A 26,096-nucleotide genomic window follows, 5' to 3' on the forward strand; every position below is an offset into this window, starting at 1 on the left:
ACTGAAACTATGGAGACAGAAGACAATGGAACAACATCTTTAAATTCCTGAAAGGGAAAAAAGTCTGTTAATTGTGAATTCCATAGCCACTAAAATATTCTTCAAAAAGCAAAATGAAATAAATATGCTTTCAGATAAATGAAAGCCAAGTCAATCCTTTTCCTGCAGACTCGCACTAAAAGAGTTTCTAAAGGAAGTGCTTCAGGGAGAAGGAAAAATGAGACCAGCTGGGTATTCACAAGGAATGGAAAGTATTAAAATTGCTAATGTGAGTAAATATAAAAAATTTTTTTTGCTTAATTCCTTAATTCCTTAACTTTAAATGACAGTTGACTGTTCAAAGCAAAAAACAATGCTAATGTATTATGAGGTTAAAAAATGTGGAAGTAAAATATAAGACTACAATATTAGCATTAAAGAGAAGAGGGAGTATAAATATAATTTTACTTTTATGAGATTCTTACATTTTACTTTAAATGGAATAATATTAATTCAAAGTATACTGAAATAAGCTAAGGACACATATTAAAATCCCTGTGGCAACCAATGTTACCAATAGAAAACAAATAGTAAGATGGTAGGTGTCAATCAGTCTATTTAAATAATTATATTAAATATAAATGATCTCATCACTCCAATTTAAGCCAGAGATAGTTAAACTCAAATTTAAAAAAAAGAAAAAACCCATACATATGCTGTTTATAAGAGATTTACTTTGAATAAAGATGTAGTTTGAAAGTAAAATGATGGAAAAATACCATATAAACCCTAATCATAAGAAAGCCAAAGTGGTTATTTATTAGGTTGGTGCAAAAGGAATTGCAGTTTCAGACTGTGAATTTTATTTTATTTATTTTTTGTTTATTTATTTTAAAGATTTATTTATTTTATTTCTCTCCCTTTCTCCACCCCCACCCCGGTTGTCTGTTCTCTGTGTCTATATGCTGTGTCTTCTTTCTTTGTCCGCTTCTGTTGTCAGCGGCACAGGAATCTGTGTTTCTTTTAGTTGCGTCAGTTTTCCGTGTGTGTGGCGCCATTCCTGGGCAGGCTGCACTTTCTTTCGCACTGGGCGGCTCTCCTTACGGGGTGCACTCCTTGCACGTGGGGCTCCCCTCTGCGGGGGACACCCCTGCATGGCAGGGCACTCCTTGTGCGTATCAGCACTGCGCATGGGCCAGCTCCACACGGGTCAAGGAGGCCCAGGGTTTGAACCGTGGACCCCCCATGTGGTAGACAGACGCCCTAACTGCTGGGCCAAGTCCGTTTCCCCAGCCTGTGAATTTTAAATCATTATAATTAGGCTCAAACACATCTTTATTAATCAAAATAGGAGCCATTACAATCAACACATTTTGTCAATGAGAAATAAATTTGTTTATTCCTATAGTGTAAAAATCCATGCTTTGGGATTCAGTGAACTCTTGGAAAACATTTTCTGCATCTTTCTGGTTGTGGAAGGGTTTTCCCTGCAAAAAGATGTCCAGATGCTTGAAAAAGTGAGAGGTTTTGCCTCTCACTTGGTAATCAGTTGGTGAGAGGTTGGGTGAATATAGCAGATAAGGCAAAAACTTCCTAGCCCAATTTGTTCAACATTTGAAGCATTGGTTGTGAAACGTGCAGTTGGGCATTGTCGTGGAGAAGAAATGGGTCCTTTCTGTTGACCAATGCTGTCTGCAGGTGTTGCTGTTTTTGGTGCGTCTCTTTGATTTGCTGAGCTTACTTCTCAGATGTAATGGTTTCACTGGTATTCAGAAAGCTGTAGTGGATCAAATGGGCAGCAGACCACCAAACAGTGACCATGACCTTTTTGTGGTGCAAATTTGGCTTTGGCAAGTGCTTTGGCGCTTCTTCTCAGTCCAGCCACTGAGGTGGTCATTGCCAGTTGTCATAAAAAATCCACTTTTCATCACATGTCACAATCCAATTGAGAAACGGTTCATTGTTGTTGCATAGAATAAGAGAACACTTCAAAATGACGATTTAAAAAAATTTTTTCATTCAGCTCATGAGGCACCCACTTACTGAGCTTTTTCACCTTTCCAGTTTGCTTCAAATGCCAAATGACAATAGAATGGTCAACGTTGAATTCTTCAAGAACTTCTAGTGTAGCTGTATGAGGATCAGCTTCAACGATAGCACTCAGTTGGTTGTTGTCAACATTCAATGGCCAGTCACTATGCTCCTCATCTTCAAGGCTCTCATCTCCTTTGCAAAATTCTTGAACCACCACTGTACTGTACATTCGTCAGCAGTTCCTGGCCAAATGAACTGTTGATATTGCGAGTTGTCTCCACTGCTTTATGACCCATTTTGAAGTCAAATAAGAAAATTGTTTGAATTTGCTTTTAGTCTAACATCATTTTCATAGTCTAAAATAAATATAAAATAAACAGCAAGTAGTGAGTCATTAGCAAAAAACATAAAGTGAAAAATGCACATTAAAATGATGTATAACATACAGCATTTATGCCAATATCAAACAGCAAAATTCAACAATGCAAAACTGCAATTACATTTGCACCAACCTAAATATTTTGCACAAAGTAGAGTTCAAAACAAGCAGTATAACCAGATATAAAGATGAACTTTTCACAATGATAAAAGGGTAAATTCATACAGTAGACACATAAATCTTAAGTGTGTGTGCACTTAATAATGGTGTCTCAAAGTACATGAAGTGCAAACTGGCAGAATTAAAGAAGAAATGCACACACCGTAATTGGAGCTTTTAATACTTGTCTTTCACTTATTGCTAGAACAGGCAATACCAGTTTTTGGTTAATAGTAGTCAGAACAATGGTTGCTTCTGCAGGTGCAGAAGGAGGGAGGGTAACTGAATAAGGCATGAGGGAACATTCTAGACTGATGAAAATATTTTATATCTTGATGTTTTTGATAGACAGGCATATATATCTAGCAAAAGTTTGCACTTAAAACCTATGTATTTTACTGTGGGTAAAATATGTACAGTGTTTAAGTTGAGCATACATTTATAAAATTTAGTTTTAGCATATTTTTGCTGAGATCACTGTTAGACATCAAAATGGAGATATCAAAGTGATATATGTAAGTTGGACATGTGAATCTAGAGCCCATGGGAGAAGTTGGGGCTGGAGTTATTAATTTGAAAATTATCAGTATAAAGATGGTATTCAAGGCCACAAACAGACAGATGTCATAGAGATGACATCTGAGGACCAAGATTTGAAAAGGCATGCCAACCCCTAGAATTTTGGACAGTAATAGGAGTCAACAAAGGACACTGAGAATAATCAACTAATAACAATGGAGGAAATCCAGAGAGTATAGAAGTCAAACTAAGAAAGTGTTTCAGAGAGGACAGAATGATCATCTAGATTGCTCTGAGAGATAAAGATGAGGACTAATAACTACCTATCAGTTTTTCCAAGATGCAAGTCATTGGTGTCATTGAAAACATAATGATGGTAAAATGGAAGCCCAATTGGAATAGGTTAAGGAGAGTATTTGAGGTAAGGAAATGAAAACAAAGAGTACAGAAAACTCTTTTCAGGAGCTGTGTTTCTGTATTACTCAGATGAAATGACATAATTGCTTCTCGTATTTGAGCAATGCTTTTATGTCTTGTACAATGTTATTTAGGTAGAACACATGAGAGAATGATGAGGCTGAGAGGGGACTTAGGAATTCTATCTTCCAGTGATTTTTGACATGAGCTCTAAAAAAGTCCATAGAAGTGCTCCTCAAGATAGGTTTAGATGGGGACATGTGGTCACTCCGGGCAGTCCTTTTTCAAACAGATATTTTAAAAACTTTTTAAAAAATTTATTTGGAGAAGAAACAGCCTTGACTTGTGTATGGGAGGGTAAATAAGGAAGATCATTGGTGGAGATTATCTGCCTTCCCTTTTTTGAACCCAGCAATCTAGCATTGGCCCAACGTGCCTAGCTCACTAAGGATATCAAATATCTGTATGTTAAGCATGTTTTATTTATTTATTTATTTACTTACTTACTTATTTAACTTCTTCCTTCCTCATTGTTTGTGCTTACTGTCTGCTCACTGGGTCTGTTCATCTGTTCATAGTGTGCTCATCTTCTTTTTTTTTTCAGGAGGCACCGGGAACTGAACCCAGGACCTCCCATATGGGAGGGAAGTACTCAGTCACTTGAGCCACCTCCTGCTCCCTGATTGTTGTTGTGTCTCTCATTGTGTTTCCTTGATGTGACTCCTCATTGTGCTATCTCATTGCATCATTTTGTTGCATTATTTGTTGACCTAGCCCATCGCATTAGCTCACTGTCTTGCTCATCTTCTATAGGCGGCACCAGGAACTGAACCCAGGATCTCCTGAGTGGTAGGTGGCACCCAACTGCTTGAGCCACATCCACTTCCCCAGCATGTTCTTTATTAAAGGCTTTTCTACTTCAAGGGGCTTACTCAAGTATTCCTTCTAAACATACATATTTCTCTTTCTTAGACAAATCCTGGTAGATTCATATTTTCTGTTAGGATATAAGTTCAATTCCATGTAACAGAGAGAGAATAACAATGGCATAAATGAAATAGAAGTTCATTTCTCACATAAAAGTCTGTGCTGTTATGACAGCTTCGCTCTACAAGTTCACTGGATGCCCAGTCTCCTTCTCTCCTGTTGCCCCAACAACTCTGCAGTGTTGTTCTCGTTCATATGGCCCAAGACAATTCCAAGACCACCATGTTTATATTCCATATACTGGGAATAGGGGAAGAGTTCAGTGTGGGTGTGTCCTTTCCTTTTAAGGGCAGAACCTAACATTACACACCTTACTTTACTCTTAACCTTTTGGTAAGCACTTGGCCACACCAAATTGTAAAGCACCTGTATTTGTCACTCACCAAAGTCTGTTGCCACGTGTTGGAGCAAAATGGCTGCTGATGACTGCCACAGTTCAGGCTTCTTGGGTTCCTCTCTTTCTGGGGTTCATTTCTCTCCAGGCTCAGCTCCTCTGTTTCCTCTACAAGGTCAGCTGTAGACTATCAGGTGACTGGCTCTATCTCTCTGCCCAGGGCTTCTACTGTGTTTAAGGAGCCATCTCTCTTCCTCTGAGTTCTTCTGTATGTTTACTTCCTGGGTCCAGCTCAAAACTCCAGCATCAACAACTCCAACTCTGTCCTTTGCCATGTTTTGTATTGGTGAGTCCCCACCTTCCAAGGGATGGGGACTCAACACTTTGCTGACATGGCCCAATCAAAGCCCTAATCATAATTTAATCATGCCCAGGTACAACCAGTTTACAAACATAATCCAATATCTATTTTTTTTTAAGATTTATTATTTTTATTTATTTCTCTTCCCATCTCCCCCGCCCCGCCCCAGTTGTCTGTTCTCTGTGTCCATTTGCTGCATGTTCTTTTGTCCACTTCTGTTGTTGTCAGCAGCATGGCAATATGTGTCTGCTGCATCAGCTCTCTGTGTGTGCAGCGCCATTCTTGGGCAGGCTGCACTTTCTTTTGTGCTGGGTGGCTCTCCTTATGGGGCGCACTCCTTGTGCATGGGGCTCCCTTACGCGGTGGCACCCTTGTGTGGCAGGGCACTCCTTGCGCACATCAGCACTGTGCATGAGCCAGCTCCACACGGGTCAAGGAGGCCTGGGGTTTGAACCGCAGACCTCCCATGTGGTAGACGGATGCCCTATCCACGGGGCCAAGTCCGCCTCCCAGCCAGTATCTATTTTAGGAATTCATGAACCGTATCAAATTGTTATAGCACCTAAGGAATAGAGTCTTTATTTAGAGTGGCCTTATGCTCAGCTAAAAAAAAAAAAATTGTTGTGGAAGTTGGGAAGATGGAGACTGGGGCAAAATTAGCATTCTCTGCCGGAATCATGTATTTTCTTATGATGCTTTAAGCTTCCAGTGTTCCCTTAGAGATTGGCACTAGGGCAATCATCTCTTACTTTGCATTTAACTTTGGGGTCTCAAGAGGGATGAGGGGCAGGCTGAGTGGGTTGGGCCCCACAATGAATCATCAACAAGAGCAGTGTCTCCTTGATTTGTTTCACATATTTGACTTCCGTTGTAAGAAAGGGTTCCACAGTTAAAAAAATATTGGAAGCCACTGATTTAGTCCCTATATGTAACAGGTGGGGGAACCGGGACCCAGAACCATTAACTGACCCCCACAAATTAGGTAACCCCAAATCCAGGACCCAGTCTAGGTCTCCTAACAATGAGTCCAATGTTCTTTTTTTCAGTGTTTGTCTTTCTGTTCTCAACACAGATGAAAACACACTGTTTTACCAAAAGGCATATTTGTGTACTGCCTCTCAAGCAAGTTGATCTTAGACTTCCTATTATTTGTACAATCTCCATAGAAATTGTGAAATAAAAATTCACTTTCATATGAAGGTTTTTTCCTAGGTTGAAATGATGGGAAGATGTGGAAAATAAACACAATTTGCTATTTTAATGGTCAGCACTGGAACAAAACATCCTTTAAAATCTGGCTGGAGGTTGAATTGGTGATTGAATTCCACAATCAAATGCCAACATCACCAGAGTAAAAACACAAGTGTTAGAACAGAGTAACATTGTAAGTGTACTGCATTAAGCAGACTAGAATCCAGTTTTGATTTGTCAGTGCTCAAAAATAAATTAACCTCCTAGTGTGGCAGAGTTTATATAAATAACACCATGTACCATTCTTCCTTGTGTGTGGGTAGAAGGGGGTGAATTTATTAGTGTTTCCTGAAAGATATTGGGAGGGATTTTAGCTTTTATGCATGCAATGAAAATATTTTCTGTACCAAAAATTAAGCCATGTGAGGAATAGCTTCTAGAAAGGATATAATGTAAACTGGCTTGATAATGACAGGTGTTCTGAAAATTTGTATCAATTATTATATTTCTATTCTATACTTAAAAACAGAATTATAACAGAACATACCATAAGGTCCACTCATTTAAAGTATACAATTCAACATTTAAAAATATATTCATGAAGTTGTGTAGCAATCACCAGGCTCTTTCAAATCAAAGGTCATGAAGGTTTATTCTATGTTTTCTTTTAAGTGTTTTGTAATTTTAGCTCCTACATTTAGGTCTCTGATACATTTTGAATTTATTTATCAAGAAAAATAAAAAGAAGAAAAAGAAGGAGAAGGTGAACTTCACAGCACCATTTGTTGGAAAGACTAGTGTTTCCCCATTAAATTATCTTTACAACCTTGTAAAAAATCAGTTGACCTTATAGGAAAGGTTTTATTTCAGGACTCTCAATTTTATACTATTGATCTATAATCCTTCCTTATACCAGTACTACAATGTCTTGATTACTATAGTTTAGTAGGAATTTTTTCCCCCTTTTTTTCCCCCCATGTCAGACGGGTAATGTGGCAATGCTATAACAAGGTTTGAGGGAGGTACATCTCACACAAACGAATGAATATCCATTCATCATGCTTAGGAAGCACAAAAGGATCTAGGAAGAAATTTTGACGTTTTAGTTTTCCAATTTTGTTCTTGTTTTTCCAAGATTATTTTGGCTATTCTGAATCCCTCATATTTCTATATGAATTTTAGGATAAGCTTGCTAAATTCTGCATGCAGGGAACTGGAATTTTGAAGGGATTGCATTGAATCCACCTAAGTTTTAAATGACTGCCAACAATTCTTTACTGAAGAATAGTTAGGTTACTTTCAACATCATTTGTTGAATCTTTGTTTTAATCTGATAATTTTTTATTAGGGCAGTTGTAGGTTTACAGAAAAATCATGCAGAAAGTAGAGTTCCCATATACATGCACACCCCATATATGGTTTCTCTATTACTACCATTTTGCATTAGTATGATAACTTTGCTACAGTTGATAAAATAACATTATTAGACAGCTCAGGAGTTTGGTGCCTTGCCAGGAATCCTACTTTGGAATTTATACTCCCCAGTGTGAAAGAGTTGGACTCAGTTATGGTTTCCCTGCTCATGGCTTTGCTGCCCCTCTATGTGAACTTATTGTTAGTACTAGAGTAGATAGTTGTATGTCAAAGAGACTTAAATCTTTGGACTGTCCATGTGCCAGTTGGTTCCTGAATCTCAACAGATTTGCAATACTTACTCTCCAGTTCATTGAGCTCACTCACCTAGGACAACTTACAAGGAGATAATGACTGAAATGACCATCTCAAGGAACAGAGAGAGTCTGCAACTGCAAGCAAGAAAGTCCCAGCCATCTGCCCCATGGGATCTAAGACACCTCTCAATTAGAGGTGGAGTGGGCATCACCATCCCAGAATCCTCTACATTGGGGAATGGATGATGGACAACCTACAGTTGTTTTACTGTGGACTTGTGATCCTAGCATGGAAGAACTTTTATCACGGATGTGGAAGCAGAGGCCATTGGAGGTTCTGAGGGGAGGAAGAGGGAAGAATATGTGTAATTTGGTGACATTTTTGGGACTTGGGACTTATCCTGAATGACATTGCAATGACAGATGCAGGCCATTGTATATCTTGTAATAATTTGCAAAAATGTGCGGGAGAGAGTGTAAACTATAATGTAAAGTATAAGCATCGCTTAGCGGCAAAAAAAAAATTATTAACCTTAGCCCATAGTTTACATTAAGGGTTCCTTCCTTGTGTTATACACTTTTTTGTTTTGTTTTTAAAAAGTTTTTGGTAACATATAACCTACAGTTCCCATTTGAACCCCTTTCACGCATACAGTTCAGTGGTATTAATTACATTCCCAATGTTGTGCTACCATTATCACCATCAATTACCAAAACTTTTCCATCACTTTCCAAACAGAATCTCTACCAATTAAATTTTTAATCCCTACTCCCTACCCCTCACTCTGATAACCTGAATTCTAATTTTCATCCTTTTAAAGGTAGACATTCTAATGGGTATGAAAGGGTATCTCCATGTGGTTTTCATTTGTTTCCCTAATCGCTAATGATGTTGAGTATCTTTTCATGAGATTTTTGGCCATTTGTTTTGTATAAATTCTTGGGAGATTACAAAGTCAATAAAAATAAATAAATAAATAAATGAATTACTACAAGTTAAAAAAAAAAATTCTTGGGAGACATGTCTATTCAAGACCTTTGCCCGTTTTAAAATTGGGTTGTTTATCTTTTTATAATTGAGTTGTAGGAATTCTTTATATATTTTGATATCGAACCCTTGATAATATATATGGGTTACCAGTATTTTCCCCCATTCTGTTGGTTGCCTTTTCTTTTATAATATCCTTTTATGCATAAAAGTTTTTAATTTTCATAAGTTCCATTTATCTATTTTTTCTTTTTTTTTTCATTAGAGTTATGAATTAACAAAAAATCATTTACAAAATACAGGGTTCCTATGTACCATCCTTTATTAACATCTTGCTTTGGTATGGTACATTTGTTACAGTTGATGAAAGAACATTTTTATAATTGTACTATTAACTAGTGTTTATGGTTTAACTTAGAATTCACTGTTTGTGTGTCCAGTTCCATGGATTTTAATTTTTTAAAAAATCCTACTAACATTTCTAAAATTTCTCCCTTTTAACCACAATCAAATATTATAATCCATTGCTGTTAACATTGTTCACAATGTTGTGCTGCCACCACCACCATCTATTACAAAAACTTTTCCACATCCCATATAAAAACTATATATTTTGAAGCTTAACTTCACATTCCTTACTCCTACCCCATCCCCTGTTTACCTATGTTCTAGTTTATGTTGCTATGATTTTACTTACTCTACTTTTTTCATATCACAGAAATCATACAATATTTGTCTTTCTGTGTCTTATTTCACTCAACCTGATGTCTTAAAGATTCATCCATGTTTGGGTTGTTTGTCTTTTTGCTGTGGAATTGAAAGATTTCTTTACATATTCTGGATATTAAAACCTTATCAAATATATGGTTTACAAATCTTTTCTCTCATGGCACAAATGTTTTAATTTATTTTTTTTAAAAGATTTTTAATTTTTAAATTTAATTCCCCCCCACCCCCACCCCCAGTTGTCTGCTCTCTGTGTCTATTTGCTGCGTCTTGTTTCTTTGTCTGCTTCTGTTGTTGTCAACGGCACGGGAAGTGTGGGCGGCGCCATTCCTGGGCAGGCTGCACTCTCCTTCACGCTGGGCGGCTCTCCTTACGGGCGCACTCCTTGAGCATGGGGCTCCCCCACACGGGGGACACCCCTGCATGGCAGGGCACCTCCCGCGCGCATCAGCACTGTGCATGGGCCAGGTCCACACGGGTCAAGGAGGCCCGGGGTTTGAACTGTGGACCTCCCATGTGGTAGGCGGACACGCTAACCACTGGGCCAAGTCCGTTTCCCCAAATGTTTTAATTTTGACGTGGTCCCATTTATCTATTTTTTTCTTTTGTGGCTTGTGCTTTGGATATAATGTCTTAGAAACCATTACTTAACACAAGGCCCCCACGACACTTTCCTTTATTTTCTTCTATGATTTTTATAGTTTTAGTTCTTACAGTTAGGTCTTTTATCTATTTTTTCCCCACATATCCAATAAGAGTTTAATATCCAGGATATATAAAGAGTCTTTTATCTATTTTGAGTTGATTTTTCGTATATTGTGTGAAGTAGGGGGTCCACCTTCATTCTTTTCTTTTTCTGTATTTTTTAAATATTACGTTAAAAAAATATGAGGTCCCCATATACCCCCCACCACCCTCACCCCACTCCTGCCCCCATAACAACTTAATTTTCCCAGCAGCATTTATTGAAGAGACTATTCTTTCTGCCTTGAGTGATCTTTGACCCCTGTCAAAAATTAGTTGGCCATAGATGTGAGGGTTTGCACCTGAAGTCTCAGTTTGATTTCATTGGTCTATATGTCTGTCCCTGAGGTAGTACCATGGTAGCTTTGTAATATACTTTAAGTCAGGAAGTGTGAGTCCTTAACTTGGTTCTTTTTTTTTTCAGGATGGTTTTTGCTATTCAGGGGTCCTTACCCTTCCATATACAATTGGTCCTTGAGTTTTCCATTTCTGCAAAGTAAGCTGTTGGAATTTTGATTGGAATTGCACAGAATATATGACACTTTGGGTAGAGTTGACCTCTGAACAATATTTAGTCTTCCAAATAGTAACACAGAATGTCCTTCAATTTATTTAGGTCTTCTTTGATTTCTTTTGGCAATGTTCTGTAATTTTCTGTGCACAAGGCCTTCATACCATGTTTAGATTTATTCCTAGATGTTTGGTTCTTTTAGTTGCTATTACAAATGGATTTTTTTCCCTTGATTTCTTCTTCAGATTGTACATTAATTGTATGTAGAAACACTACTGAAATAGGGATATAGATCTTATATCCTGTCAATTGGCTGAATTCATTAACTCTTGGAGCATTCTTATGGATTTTTCAGGATTTTATATATAAAGGTCATGTCATCTGTAAGTATCCACATTTCCAATTTTTATGCCTTATATTTCTTTTGCTTAATTTCTCTGGCTAGAACTTCCAGTACACTATCGAATAACAGTGATGATAGTGGGCACCCTTGTGTTGTTTTTGATCTTAGCAGGAAAGTGTCCAGTCTTTTACTGTTAAGCAGGATATTAGCTGTGGGTTTTTAAAATATGTCTCTCTCTCTCAATATGAGGAAGTTTCCTTCTATTCCTAGTTTTCTAAGTGTTTTACCAAGAAGGAATGTTGGATTTGGTCAAATGCCTTTTATGTGTCAATTGAGATGATCATGTTGTGTTTTTTTTCCTTCATTCTATTAATGGGGTGTATTATATTAATTGATTTTCTTATGTTGAAGCATACAGGCATGCCTGGGCTAAATCCCATTTGACCACAGTGTATAATTCTTTTAATGTTCTGTTGAACTTTTGCTAGTATTTTGCTGAGGACTGTTGCACCTATAGTCATAAGAGATATTGATCTGTGATTTTTTTTCCTGTGGTATCTGGCTTTAGTATGAGGGTGATATTGGTCTCATAGAATGAATTAAGGAATGTTACTTCCTCTTCGTTATTTTGGAAGAGTTTGAACAGGATTGATATTAATTTTTCTTGAATGTTTGGTAAAATTCCCCTGTGAATCCTTCTGGTCCTGGGCTCTTTTTTGATTGCTGATTCAATCTTTTAACTGGTTATGGGTTTGTTGAGATCTCCTATTTCCTCTTGAGTCAGCAAAGGCAGTTTGTATATTTCTAGGAATTTGTCCATTTAATCTAGGTTATCAGATTTGTTGGTGTGCAGTTGTTCATAAATGTCCTTTTACAGTCATTTTATTTCAGTGGTGTCAGTAATAATATTTATTATACATGAGCTGCCAGGAAAGCTAGGAAAATGGACGAGGCAGCATTGTGCAAGTAAGAAAGGCCCCACAAATTCTAGTCAAGCCAGTTGTCTGAACTCTAATATCTGACTTTTAGCTCACAGAGATGACTTAGCTTTGTTAGGATTCTACCTGTCTGTGTCAGGGTCTGGAAATTGCCAGATTGTGTGCTTCCCTTGAAAATCACAGACCATAGTTCTGTGCTTCTTGTATTCAAAGAAAATAGTAGTTTCATGTACATTTTCAAGTTTTATAGTTGCTTTTACCAGAAGGGCTGACTTGAAACCCATTCTTCTATCACGGTGGGAAGAGAAAATCTCTTAATTTTTGACAGTCAGTTACCTACACATTTGTTTTCAGTAGCATTTTTAAAATTGTGGTAACATATATACAGCACAAAATTTCCCGTTTTAACCACTTTTGTGAATAAATAATAGTTTCAGTGATATTAATTACATATACAATATTGTCCTACTGCCACCACCATCCATTACCAAAAGTTTTTTATCATCCCAAACAGAAACTCTGTAAGTCCTACCTTCCCTGGTCCCTGGTAACCTGTATCCTATTTTTTGTCTCTCTAAATTTGCTTATTCTAGGTATTAATATAAATGAAACCATGTAAAATCTTTTATATCTTCTTTTATGTCTTGCTTATTTCACTCAACATAATGTTTTCAAGGTTCATACATGTTATAGCATGTATCAGACCTTCATTCCTTTTTATGGCTGGATAATATTCTATCATATGCTGTTTGAGTTTGCCAGGCTGCCAAATATGCAATATACCAAGAAATGGGTTGAATTTTACAATGAGAATTATTAATTTACAAGCTAATAGTCTGAAGGCATGAAAATGTCCAAATCAAAGGCATCATCAGGTGGTGTTTTCTTCCTGAAGACTGGCTACCAGTAATCCTAGACTGTTCTGTCACATGGCAAGACACATGGCGTCTGCTGGTTTCTCCCTTCTGGGTTTTGATGCTATCAGCTTCCGGCTTCTGTGGTTTCTCTCAGCTCCTGAGGCTTTATCCTGTCTCTCTCTTGGTGTTCATCTCATTTATAAAAGACTACAGTAATAGGATTTAGATCCACCCTGGGCCATGCCTTAACTGAAGTAACCTAATCAAAAGTTCCTACCCACAATAGGTCTATACTACAGGAATAGACCAGCTTTAAGCACATGATTTTCTGGGGTACCTACAGTCTCAAAGTACCATATATATATAATCTCCACATTTTGTTTTTCCATCTGTCTATTGATAGTTGCTTTCTAAGGATTCATTTTTGACACAGCAGTATAAATTTAAAATATATTTTCCCTTTGTTGACTAGAAAAGTTTGTAAGTCTAATAAGTATAAAAGGTGGCAATAAACCCAGATCATGATTTGGATTGTTTTTACTAATAATGGAGGGCCTTTTCAGATATTCACTCTCTCCCCTACTATCATGATAATATCCTTTAATAAAAATAAAATTAATCACAGAACAAGTTTTATGATAGATTTCCAGATTGATCCCATTGTGCCTTCACAATTTAGTTCTGCTCCTGGGCCATTTCAGCAGAGACTCTTGCAAACCTGAGCAGGTTTATCACACTTGCAAATATCTAAGATGGTGCCTCTGTTACCTATTCTCTACTGCTATCCTTCAGATTGTCAGGACTTTTTGTTCTGATAGGTTGCCAAGTCAAACTGGGAAGCTTTTAAAGTCATTGCTTTTTCAAAATAGAGGATTCAGGGTAAAAGCGGAATGGTTATGTGAGGGGAGCAGCAAGTTGTACAAAGAAGGGAGACGATTTTGACATATTTTATTTTCATTTCATACATTGCTAGGTATACAATAGGCACTCTAAATAGACACTTGGTTATTGGTTGATGTGAAATTTCCATATTCACTGTACTGGTGCTTTTCTTTTAAGCAGGCAGCTCATTTTCAGCCCTACCTTTCCCTGTGGAAGGAGTCATTGCTTTATTTTGCCACATTTGAACTAATGGCAGACATTCTGAATGCAGGAGCAATAGCAACGAAATGGAAAAGAATTATCAGCAAGCAAGATTTCTAGTGTGGGTGTTGAAAACTAATGAAATGTATTATTCTATGTTCTGCTCTAGAGAATTTTTGATATTTTTCTTCTTGGGTTAAATATGACTTTATTACTTATTATCATTGCAGAAATGTGAAGAATAAAAAGTTCAGAAGCCATTTGTGTTCAAATAGAGTGCAATTAAAAAGTCTCAGACAAGCATTATAAGCTCATAAACAAGAGAGTTAGCAAGAAGAAAAAAATCAAGAAGCAAATGCTGAAGCAAGTGACAACTTGCCAGACATGGGAAAAGCAATAGAAAAACAGAAAGGAAAAAAACAAACACAGTTATGATCATTAATTAGCAAGTGGAAAAGATAATTAGAGATCCCACAGAAGACCAAATTATTTAAAATGCTACTTCAGTTTCAACAAAGAGATTCCATGCAGTGACAAGCTTTTAAAATTACAATGAAGATTGATGAACAGAAAAGAATTTGTATCAGGATATTTCAGGGAACAAAGAGATAAATGAGTTCCAAGCTACAGCTTTAAAAACAAGGCTCTGGACTTAAAAATTTCTATTAAAGATAGAATGATTGAGTATGCCATTGTACCCTCATGCCTTCTTTTGTGTTACCACAGCCATTTTGATTCTTCCCTTTTGGATTGTCAGATCTCAGGTAAATATCTCTCTAGAAGATACTGGTGGTGGTGTTTTTTTGCTGGTCCTAGGGACACTAACATCTTCTAAACCATACTACCCCAAATGTATAAACAATCCTATTCCTTATGGTGCTTAATTTTCAGGATACTTCTGACTGGTCTCATCAGTATTTTGCAATTATCTTGATTGTTTTCTAATGATTACTGTAATCATAGCCCTAAAACAAGACTGCAAAGGAGACTATCCTTTGGCCAGAATTGGTCAAGGAAACATCAATAGGGAAGTAGATGTGGCTCAAGTGATAGGGCTTCCGCCTACCATATGGAGGACCTGGGTTCAATCCCTGGGACCTCCTGGTGAAAAAGAAGAAGAGGAAGCATGCCCGCATGGTGAGCCAGTGCCCGCACGGTGAGCCAGTGCCCGCACGGTGAGCCAGTGCCCGCACGGTGAGCCAGTGCCCACACAGTGAGCCAGTGCCCACACAAGTGAGTTATGCAGCAAAATGATGACACAACAAAAGAGAGATGAAGGGGAGAGTCAAGGTGAAGTGCAGCAGAAACCAGGAACTGAGGTGGAGCAATTGACAGGAAACCTCTCTCCACATCAGAGGTCCCCAGGATTGAATTCTGGTGAATCCTAGATGAGAAAAAATGAGAAGAGAAGACAAAAAGAGAAATAGATACAGAAGATCACAGAGTGAATGGACACAGACAGGAAAAACAGCAGGGTGGGGGCAGGGGAAGGGGATAAATAAATAAATCTTTAAAGAAAAAAAAAAAGGAAACATCAATAATGCAAACTTTTCCTAATAGTATAATCGCTATCATTACTTGAGTACCCACTATGGGCTTGTCCCACACACATACTGTCTGATTTAATCCTTTCAATAACCTTAGGAGGTTTATATAATGATCCTCATTTTACAGATGAGGAAATTGTGATTCATAGGAGGTTTATATAATGATCCTCATTTTACAGATGAGGAAATTGTGATTCAATAACTTGCTTGACATCTCATGACTGATAAGTGGCAGATTTGGTGATGACCCAAGTTCTTCTCACCTTAAGCACTCCTTACCATGATACAATGTTTCTATTATTTGAGAATTCTTTTGCAGCTTTAAGTGCTTTCATATAGACAAGGACAATTAGCAATATCTAAAGACACTTTGGAAAAAAAAACTGCTGTGGTAAGAGATGTAGAAAAAAATGAGAGTGGGATTAAATCTTAAATAGGGGTTAGATTCTGAAGTCAATGAATAAGATGAAAATAGCTTCAAAAAAAGGGGTAAAGGTGTCTATACATTCTAGCACTGCTTTGCCTTTGAGGTGGGCCCTGTCACAGGAAGTGTGTGACAGAGCAAGGAGAATAAAAACTCAGGTTTCTAGCCATGGGACCAGGAAATAGGGCCCCTGGGAGCTGGAGAGTGTGGAGAAAATCATGGAGAGAAGGGAATTGGACAAAAGGATCCCCCAAATCTGTACATCAAACGTTGAACTCACGCCTCGAGCTGCACATGCATGGAACTGATCTGGAGTAGCATAGCAAAGACTTGGAGAACGGACTGAACTACAGAGCAGAGCACTTCCCAGGTCCCAGGCGTGGGTGATGTACTCATTGGGCAGACCCAAATAGCATTGCCAAGTAAACTGATATCAGAACCACAGTTCACAAAATGTGGGTCAGGATTTGCACTCTGAACCTAACCAGATTGATTGCTCACTAAAACAAAAATGACTCCATTTTCCCAAAGATTTTAACAGGTTCCAGAGATTAAAAAACAAGATATTCAAAATGTCCAAGATACAATCTGAAATGATTCAACATACAAAGAACCAGGAAAACTGCATGGGAAAATACAATCCGTAGACTCAACCCCAAGATGACCCAGATGTTGGGATTACCAGACAAAGACTTTAAAGCAGTAATAGCCATACTCCATGGAGTAAGTGTGAACACCATTGAAATGAATGGAAAGATAGAAGTTTTGAGCATCTAAATAAAAACTGTAAAAAAGAATCAAATCGAAGTGTAGACCTCAAGAAACTTACAATAATTTAAACAAAAATCCACTGGAATGACTCAGTAGCAGAATGGCAATAAGAAAGGAGTCAGGGAACTTGAAAATAGATAAATAGAAATTATTTAAGGAAAATTAAAAATATTTTGAAAATATAAAAATGTGTGGGAAACAATTAAAGTAGTGCTTAGAGGGAAATTTGAAACATTATATGCTCATATTAGATAAGAAGGTCTCAAGTCAACAATCCAATAATTATGCCTTAAGAAACTAGAAAAAGCAAAGCAAGTAGAAGGAAGGAAGCCATAAAGATAAGGGCGGAAATAATTGAAATTGAAAGGAGAAAAACAACAGGGGGAAGCAAATGTGACTCAAGTGATTGGGCTTCTGTCTACATATAGGAGGTGGCAGATTCTATTCCTGGAGCCTCCTGGTGAAAGGGAGCTGGTGCCCATGGCAAGCTGGCACAACAAGATGATACAACAAAGAAGACACAGAGGAGGGACAATGGGAGATGCAGCGAACCAGAGAGCTGAGGTAGCTCAAGTGATTGAGTACTTCTCTCCCACATTGAAGGTCCCAGGATGGGTTCCTGCTGCCTCCTAAAAGAGAAGACGAGAAGAGAAGACAAGCAGACACAGAGCACATGGCAAATGGCCACAGAGAGCAGACAGTGAGCGCAAAAATACAACGGGGTGGGGGTGGGGGGGTAGGGGGAAGGGGAGGAAGAAGGTATAAATAGATAAATTTTTTTTAAAAATAGAGAAAATCATTGACACCAAAAGCTGGATATTTGAAAAGCTTAATGAATTACAAACTGAGTTGAGAGGGAGGGAAGAAAAAAGAGGGAGAGAGCCACACACAGAGAAAATACATAAATCACTGATATCAGGAATAAAAGGGGATATCACAGTAGATTTTCACAGATATTAAAAAGATAACATGGGAATACTGCAAACAACTCTATGCCTATAAATTCAACAATTTAGATGAAATGGACCAATTCTTTGAAAGAGACACACTACCAAAACTTACGCAAAAAAAAGAATTGGTAAGCTGAGTATTTTATATCTTAAAGAAGTAATATTCATAGTTAAATCATTCCAACAAAGAAAACCCCAAGCCTAGAATGGCTTCACTTACTGAATTCTACCAAACGTTTAAGGAAGAAATAATACAAGTTCTACATAATCTCTACTCATTTTATGATGCCATCATAACTTGGATGCAAAACAAGGCAAGAAAAAAAGGAGGAGGAAGAGGAGGAGGGGGAGGAAGCAAAGGAGGAGGAGGAAAGTGCATTTTAATATCCCTCATAAACATAGGCACAAAATTCCCCAACAAAATACTAGCAACTCAAGTTTGGCAATATTTAAAAAGAATTGTACACCATAACTAAATGGGTGGAGGTGTTATCTTGGGAATGCAAGACTGATTTAACATTATAGAATCAATTTTTCTCATGGCAAATTCTTACTGGATTTAACTGGTCACCTTTGGAACCCAGTTTATGCAGGAGAAAAGGCTTTATGTGATTTAGGTCTTGGAAGGTAAGAAAGAAAGCTTTCTTTTATAGAGGAGGAACCATTACAGTTGAAGCTCATGATGGGTTGCTCTCTTTGCTGTTTCCCTTTTGTGAATTTTTAATATATTATTTGGTATCTTTCTTTTTTTATTTTTTGGTCTTTATTTTTTTTAATGGTACATTAAAAAAAATGTGAGGTTCCCATATAGCCCCCACCCCCCTTACCCCACTCCTCCCATAACAACCTCCTCCATCATCATGGGACATTCAGTGCATTTGGTGAATACATCTCTGAGCACTGCTGCACCACATGGTCAGTGGTCCACATTATAGTTTACACTCTCCCCCAGTCCACCCAGTGGGCCATGGCAGGACATACAATGTCCTGTAACTGTCCCTGCAGTACCACCCAGGACAACTCCAAGTCCTGAAAATGCCCCCACATCACATCTCTTCTTCCCACTCCCTACCCTCAGCAGCTACCATGGCTCTTTTTCCACATCAATGCTACATTTTCTTCAATTATTAATCATAATAGTTCATGAATAGAATATTGGTAAGTCCGCTCTAATCCATACTATTCCTCCATCCTGAGGACCCTGGGATGGTTATGTCCACTCCACCTCTATATCAAGAGGGGGCTTAGAGTCCACATGGATGATGGATGCAATTCTCCTGCTTTCAGTTGTAGGCACTCTTGACTCCCTGGTGTGGTGGTTGACCCTCTTCACCTCCATGTTAGCTGAGTGGGGTAAGTCCAATAAACCTGAGTGTAGGAGTTGCAAGTCTGTTGAGGCTCAGAGCCTGGTTATCACATGGAAAGTCCAGAGATTCAGGTCCCCTGAGTATACATTAAACCCCAGCACCAACCACAGGTCTGGTAAAAGTAACAGGAGAGCTTATGAACAAAGATCACATCTGAGTCCAACTCGATCACACTCAGGAACACAAACTCCAAAGTAGGGCCAACTGACATGGCCCTGAACTCCATCTGTCATGACCATAGAACCTGTGGGTCTCTGTAGCCCTCAGAAGAACCAATACCCAGGGTTGTATCTACTTCATCTGTCTCTGGGACTCTGCTGAGGTGTGCATAAGAGCAACCCCTCTGATAACCTCCTGGCTCTTTTTTGAAGACTCATAGCCATATAAACTCATTTGTCCTTTCCATTTCCCCCTTTTATTCAAGGTCAAAAAGCATTTTTAACTCCTGTTATTGTACGTAGACTGAGATATTCTGCTGGTCTGAGTTGACCCTTTTATTCAAGGTCTTTTTCTAGTTACATCATCAGCTGGTACTTGGTAGTATTCCCTCAGCACCAGGGAGGCTCATCCCCGGGAGTCATGTCCCACACTAGGGGGGAAGGCAATGCATTTACTGAGTTTGGCTTTGAGACTGGCCACATTTGAGCAACACGGAGTTGGTCTGAAGTGAAAACACCAGCTCTTGTAGTCTACAAGTTCTCTTGAACCTGTGCTGAAGATTGTGTTTTTGGCAATTGCTTATTTACTTGAGAGAATAAGAGGTCATTGGATAGATATATTATGAAGAAAATGACAAATGGAGAGAGGCTTCCAGACAGTTCTGTGGATGCTGCAATCTGAAGTCTTTCTCACTCGGAGGCATGTCGGTGTTCCCTTCCATTCAAAGCCACAATTCTGCTCATATACAGAAGAGCATCTGTGCTCTTCATGGTCCACATGTTGGCTCACTTTGTGTTTTTAATGTCGCATATCCTTTTTTTAGTAAAACTTCCCTGGAAAACATAAGGCATTGTACAAAGCAGAACTCAGCAGTCAGTAGTGAATGCGAAAGCTAAAAAAACTCAATGTTAGTGGGTCCATGTTAGAACCCGCTGAATAAGGAGTATGAATACTTCACATTTTTATGCTCCTCATGGAAATTTTAAATTATTGATAAGGAATTCCTGCAAAAGAAATTATTGAACTGCTTTCATGATATAAAAATGGAATTAGTGTTGTACAATCACTCTCTTTTCTTGCTATATCATTTTTATCAACTGTCTGTAATCAAAGGTTTTATCTATGCAATTCAGAACTGCTATTAGTGCAGTAATTTGCATGCATCATACAGTTCCCTTCCTCAGCATGTGCACAACAACCCTGGGACAAATGTGTGCTTGTGCATGTCTATATTTGCTGCTGTTTTCATAAATGGCTCTCATACTCCTCAATATCATAAAACTGTACACTTTTAATGAAAGGTCCAGATATCATGAGCCAGAATGTATTGTTTTAGTTGACTAACCCTTTTTGGCTAAATTAATTGAAAGAGGTATTTGAATAGCTATAATTTTTTCTCCACCAGATGAAACTGTCAAATCTGATTCTAATGTCTTTGGATGAGCAAAGAAACTTAAAAAAACAATGATGGAAAAGGCCTTTGCCATTCTAAAAATATATCAATTGTACCTTGAAAATTCTGAGCCAGAGAAAATGTATTTTTTTAATTGTTTTGAAGTCTGGCTTCCCCTTTAATTGAACTTTTAAATAGGCAGTTGAGTTATTTCAAGGCTATTTTATTAAATGCATAACAACTCAATAACTATTTAATAAAATAGAAATTCATTTGGCGGGGGTAGGGTATGTCTAGCTTTTCCATGTATAGGTTTTACTTTGAAAGTGTAACGGGACTGGACAATTTTTCCCTTGTATTTATCAGTTGAACTGAGACCTTTATGAAATAGTTAAGATTGAGAGAGGTGGTAAGACAGTAAAAATGAGATAAAGTATATGATGGTTAGATCAATTGTTTATAAACTTTTCATCTTTCATTTTGTAAACATGAAATGTTTAAATTTGAATAAAGGAGATTATAAAGGATTATAAAAGTTAATTTTTAGTAAAGCTTTAAAATATTAAATTATTCCAAGCAGCAGAGATCCTGGAAAAGGAAATTAATGAAATAACATAGACTATTACTTCTCTGGATTTGTATTAATGAGTATATTATCTTGGAAATCTACATGTGTTATCCAACACAAAACAACTATGTAGAGAATGTGAAGCTTTACTGTTACAACAATTCTTGCTTTTAAGATATTGTATGATACTATAACTTTGAGGATAGCATTCAAGTGTGTGAAGTCACCACACATTTTGAATATAAAATTCAAATAGAAGTGTTCTAATAGCTCTTTATTGAAAGGCATATCAAAATGTCACGTTTTAGTTCTGTAAAGCCAGACGCAAATGTTCATATCTTTTTTATTTATTTCTTGCTATTTGCACAAAGGAACCCTTGGTTGATAATAGCTCAAATGCTTTGACTGAGGGAATGGTTGGATTATTAACAATTGGGGAGTTTGTGAAAGCCTTTTTAAAAATTGTATTTATTTTACCATGAAAAATTTCAAAAATATAGAAAAGTTGCAGAAATTGTACAGTGAACCCCCATATATTCACCACCTAGATTCTATAATCAACATTTTACTTTATCTTCTTTTTTGAACATCTTTTCACAGCCAACCTGCTATTCATCCATCAAGCCACCTTATTTTTTTATTCATTTCAAAGGAAGTCACAGACGTCAGTATACTTCCCCTCAAATACTTCAACCTACATACCATTAATTAGAGTTGTGAAAGTCTTTTAATAGCAAAAGAATTACAAAATCACAATCTGGAGAGGAAAATAAATCCTTGGATCCCTGAAAACAAAAGATGAAGTTGAAATTTGGACACTTGTATAATTTCAGTATTTTATAACTAAGGCTCAGAAAAATAAAAACAAATTGATGGAAGAACTTATAATGATAGAAAAAACGAAACTCTAAGTGCTCAAACTTTCACCAGCGGAAAATGGGCTTCTGAAGTCATTCAAACCCCAAGATGGACATTTTCTCCAAAGCCCATCACCTATATGTATGTAGAGGCTTCTTCTCTCTCTTCGTTCCCCTTAAATGCAGCCAAATCCTGGCAAAGGCAGGAAAAAAGAAGAGAGATTCCAACTTGCAAAGGAAGGGGTTTAGCAGCTGACCTGGCTTTCTGGATAATCTGTTTACCAGTTAATTAATTTCTGAGTGAAAGGTTGCTTCAGGCTATTTCTGAAATCCAAGGGCCTAAAACAGTAGAGCTGTTAGCCCTCACACTACCAAAAAGTAGCAGAAGTTGCCATATGACAAGGAATTGGTTGATCTGGTGCTTCTCCATTCTAAGCACGTCAGAAATAGTCTGTTTGTAAAAGAAAATATTTAATAAGCTTGGAGACTGCTAAGAGGCAAACCATCATGGCTCAGTTTTGCCAATCCAGTTTTCTGACCTAACTGCAAGCATAGAATTCCTCAGTGAATTTAACATTCCATGAATCTCCAGAAATCCAACTTTTCCCCCTAAATTTCCATTCAGTAGTTAGCCTTGACCACCTCCATTTATTGTTGATGCTTGCCTCATAGACTTTTCTCTCCAACTGGTGCTTGATTTATAAAAATAAAGTCTTGCCCTTTTTGGCTGTGTCCAGGAAAGATGGCAGGCTCGATTAGGCCCCCGACCTACACCGGGAGCTTTCCTGGAAGCTGAGACTTCAGAGCAGGGATCTCAGGAAGGAAAGTCCAAATCTGGAGAGATAAAACAGGCTCCCAAAATGTCCCATCTCCATGGTGGACGGGCCCATACCAGATATGTTCAGGGCCCAGGGCAAGAGTACAAATGGGAGTTCCTATGCGTTAAACAAAAACATTGAAAGTTATAGCTCAACTTAACAAACTGTTACATAAAATGCTCTATCTCCCACCCTTGACAAACTTATTATCTTCATAAAGACCTGGAAGGCAATATATATTTTTTTAATTAAAAATTTTTATTTTTAAAGAAGTTTTAGATTACATAAATGTTACATAAAAAAATATAGGGGATTCTCATATGTCACACCTTCCCCCTCCCACACTTTCCCACATTAACAACATCCTTCATTAGTGTGATACTTTTGTTAGAATTGATGACCACATATTGAAGCATTGCTACTAGCCATGGATTATAGTTTACATTATAGTTTACACTCTGTCCCACACAATTTTGTAGGTTATGACAAAATATATAATGGCCTATATCTATCATTGCAATGTCATGCAGGACGATTCCAATGTCCTGAAAATGCCTCTATGCTACACCTAGTCCTGTTTCCCTCCTCTCAGAACCTCTGGTGGCTTCTGCCTTTATATCAATGATAAAAATTCTTTCATTGCTAGAATAATAATAAGTCTACTTTAGTCCATTATTTATTCCCCACTCTTGAGAATTTGAGGATGATGATGCCGACTCTGTTTTAATTGAGAGGGGATTTAGATCCCATGGGATAGAAGGCCAGGTTTGAATTCAGAATTCTCTGACTCCCGAAGTCGAAGCCTGAAGATGGCAGCACAGGAGGATTAATTCCCAGCCTCAGGCTGTGGACTACTCCCTTCCCTTCCCACCTCCAGTCCCATCCATGCATACCAGCCCTGTTGTCTAAGCTCCAGCCATACCCCTGCAGACAGCTGCTCTTTGGTCACCCCTCAGGGGTAAAGGTGCAGACATACTACAGTATAGCTCATTCGTGGGATCACAGGCTCCTGAGGACACATCCTCTTGATCCAAAGATTCCTCACCTAGTAGGGAGAGAGAGCACAGAGGTTGGCCAGAGCTGGGCACTTCAAAGTGCGGGACCCTCTTGCCTGGCCCAAGGCAGTTAGGCAGCTGTACTCGTGTATTTGAGAAATGGAGATTTCTTCTTGAGGAGGTGACAGGGTTGGCAGGGTACCACTTGGAGCTCATCCATTCATTCAACTGCTATTGAGCAAGGAATGTGGACAAAAGCACTGTTCCATGTGCTGCTGATACAACCACAGAGACAGAGGTAGCCATTTCCCTCCTGTAGCTTTCAGTCTGGAGGTGATAATAGACATTAAAGAACTCATCACAGCAATTCTTTACTAAAAAATGTCCTAAGTGCTGTGAAGAGGATACACTTGATGTCAAAAGAGTCGTCAACAGGAGGTTGACTGTTGGTCTAGGGGGCAGTGGGGGAAGTTTTCTTCAGGAAGTGATGGCAGATGAGTAAGTTTTCTAATAGAAGGAGATTCAAGTGAGGATGAAGGGAAGGGTTCTGTGTAGAAGGAGCAGGAAGTGTGTAAGTTCTCAGGCAAAGAGAAATAAGGCAGAACTGAAAGCAGATATTTCCAGGCAACTGTGCTAAAAACCTCAAGAGTGAACCTCAAGAAAAGGACATTTCTGATAGGTAATTTATTACCATGCAGGAGAGTAGAGAGAACTAAAATGAATTGAGTTTCTACATGGGTCAGACTCAGGGCTAGATGCTTAAAACCCGTCTCACCCTTATCATTGCACATCCCCAAGGGCTTGGGCATCATTGTCCTTGTGTTCAGGTGGGAAAGCTAAGAGCCAGAAACTAAGTAATTTGCCCAAAGCTGCACTTACATTAAGAAACTCTATAAGTACTTAAAAGAAGTGAGGAAGTTCTGCAAATGGGCTTTTGGTGAACTGGCTTTATTGAATGCATATGTGTCTCATTTCATGGATGCAGAAACTGAAATCTGTTTTAAAGAACTAAATCATAGAGGCAGTAGGACTTTCAGTTACTGTGGTTTGCTGCAGAATGTTTGTTAGGGTTTCTTTTTTAACACATCATAATCAAACTATTTGTAATTTAGTGAAATGGTGCCAGTTTCTTGGGTGGTCCAGGACATATTTCCACAGATTTCTGGGTGGGAGTTTAAGTGAAGAGGAGTGACACTCTCATAAAGTACCAGACTTAGGTGTTTAAAGAACAAGAGTGAGGGAAAGGTCAATGAGTAAATCAGGAAGATGACAAGAGGAAGGGAGAGAGAAAAGAAAAAAAAAGAGAAAAGAAAGGAAAAATTCTCCTTCCTATTAGTGTTTGTGTGTAAGAGTTTACATTAGTCAGTCAAAGAGGTGCTGATGCAAAGTACTAGAAATCAATTGGTTTTTATAAAGGATATTTATTTGGGGTAGAAGCTTACAGTCACAAAGCTATGAAGAATAATTATTTCCCTCATCAAAGTCTGCTCTGCAAGAGTTCAGCCTTCCTCGTCAGTCTCTGTGGTCCTATCTTCTTCTGACCTCAGCTTTATGTAGGCTGGTATAAGGCTTGTCTCTCTCCCCAGGGCTTGTTTCTTTCTAGGCTCAGCTGCTCTGTTCTCTCCACAAGGTTAGCTGTAGACTATCAGGCTCTCTTTCTTCCTGGGGCTGTGTCTATGGAGCCATCTCTATTCCTCTGTGTTCTTCTCCGGTGTGTTTACCTCCCAGGGATCCAGCATTAAAAACTCAAACTTTCTCCTCTGCCTTGTCATTTTCTCTGTGAGTCATTGTCCTACCGACATGGCCAAATCAAAACCCTAATCTTAATTTAATCAAGGTAAAGTGGAACCTCTGAATCTAATACAATCTAATACACCCAAAGGAACAGACTAGTTCACAAACACACTCCAATATCTATTTTTGGAATTCATAAATAGTATCAAACTGCCACAGAGTTCTTCAGATAGGACCTTAAAGAATGACTTTTCTAGAAACAATGGGGCAGGGCGCTAGCAGCAGCTCAGCTT

General features: G+C 38.2%; 1 non-coding gene across 1 annotated transcript; it reads right to left on the minus strand.

Moving 5' to 3' along the window:
* Positions 1 to 7,337: 7,337 nt before the first annotated feature.
* LOC111764674 (small nucleolar RNA U13) lies at positions 7,338 to 7,441 on the minus strand. Its single transcript, XR_002797233.1, has one exon. It is a non-coding gene; the product is annotated as a small nucleolar RNA U13 (small nucleolar RNA).
* Positions 7,442 to 26,096: the final 18,655 nt, after the last annotated feature.

This window comes from Dasypus novemcinctus, chromosome 1 (genome assembly GCF_030445035.2).
Source record: "Dasypus novemcinctus isolate mDasNov1 chromosome 1, mDasNov1.1.hap2, whole genome shotgun sequence".
In the NCBI taxonomy this organism is placed as follows: Eukaryota; Metazoa; Chordata; class Mammalia; order Cingulata; family Dasypodidae; genus Dasypus; species Dasypus novemcinctus.